Source organism: Octodon degus, unplaced genomic scaffold, assembly GCF_000260255.1.
Source record: "Octodon degus isolate 3935 unplaced genomic scaffold, OctDeg1.0 scaffold00021, whole genome shotgun sequence".
In the NCBI taxonomy this organism is placed as follows: domain Eukaryota; kingdom Metazoa; phylum Chordata; class Mammalia; order Rodentia; family Octodontidae; genus Octodon; species Octodon degus.
In genome coordinates, this window is record NW_004524597.1 from 11,780,596 (window position 1) to 11,782,056 (window position 1,461).

A 1,461-nucleotide genomic window follows, 5' to 3' on the forward strand; every position below is an offset into this window, starting at 1 on the left:
TTTGCCAAGCTTGTTCCAAGTAGCTGCTTTAGACCACTGAGCCATCTCTCCAGCCCCCAACTTTATCTTTAAATTTCTTATTTTTTGTAGTATTGGGAATTGAACCTAAGGTCTTTGCACTGAACTATATCTCCAGCCAGCCTTTTTCATTTTTTACTTTTTATTTTGAAACAGGGTCTTGCTAAGTTGCCTAGTTTGGGCTCACACATAAGATCCTCCTGTCTTGGCCTTCCAGAGTGCTGGGATTAGAGGTGTACCTCCTCCCACCCACCTCACTCTTTATTTTAATACATATAACAGTATTTAACATTTTGAATTGTATAATTCAGTGGCATTTGTGATATTTACCACCCCGTCTCACCACCTGTCACACATCAGTTCTGTAGGGCTAGAACATGTTCACCACTCTATAAACTCCTGTACCTATCAGCCCATCAACAGTTACTGCCCATTTTCCCATCCCTTCTTGCCTCTGGAACCCACCAATCTATTTTCTGTCTCTGTGGATTGATTCTGCATGTTTCATATAAATAGGATCATATAGTACCTGATTTTTGGCATCTGCTTTCTTCCACTTATGAAGTTTTTGAGGTTTATCCACATTGTAATGTGTATTGAGAACTCCTTTTATAGCCAGATAATATTACTTTGTATAGGTAGACGATGCTTTGTTGTTTATTCATTGGTTGATGAATATTTGGATTGTTTTTGACTATTATGACTAATGATGCTGCAGAATTTGTGTACAATTTTTTTTCCCTTTTGTTTTTTGGTGGAACTGGGGGTTGAACTCAGGCCCTTGAACTTGCCAGGGAAGCACTTATTCTACTGAGCCATCTCCCTAGCTCTGTGTACTAGTTTTGTTTTGTTTTGTTTGTTTAATTCTTTCTTTCTTTTTACATTCATTTAGAGTGTGTGTGTGTGTGTGTGTGTGTGTGTGTGTGTGTGGCCAGCTCAGCCCACCAGGGGGTGCGGCTGGCTGGCATGTGGTGCTGGAGGATTGAACTGTGGTCCCTGTGCTTGTTCCAAGTAGGTGCTTTAGACCACTGAGCCATCTCTCCAGCCCATGTACTAGTTTTTATGTGGACATGTTTCTCAGATACTCAGTAAAATTTTGGGACATATGATAACTTTTAACTGTTTGAAAAACTTTCAAACTGTTTCTATAACAGCTGTACTGTTTTGTATTCTCACCAGCAATGGGTAAGGACTCCAGTTTCTTCACATTATTTTTTCCTGTTTTTTTATTAAGCCTAGTTGTTTCTTTCTTTTTTCTTTCTTTTTTTTCTGAAGAGATTTTTGTTTATTTTGTTTTTTTTTCTTTTCAAAGTTTTATTGATAAACATATAGCAATGAGAGTTTCAAATCAAATCGAAAGTAGTTTCAACAAATAATACACTGCATATATTCTTCTTAGTGGTTAATTGCTGTACAAGATGCAGACTTGTGATCCTACTTACA

At 37.6% G+C, this 1,461-nt stretch overlaps 1 protein-coding gene across 6 annotated transcripts in view; it reads left to right on the forward strand.

Annotated features, from left to right (window-relative positions):
* Positions 1 to 1,461, forward strand: part of Nprl3 (NPR3 like, GATOR1 complex subunit) — a 63,146-nt gene that overhangs the window by 19,940 nt on the left and 41,745 nt on the right. The window lies entirely within an intron of this gene.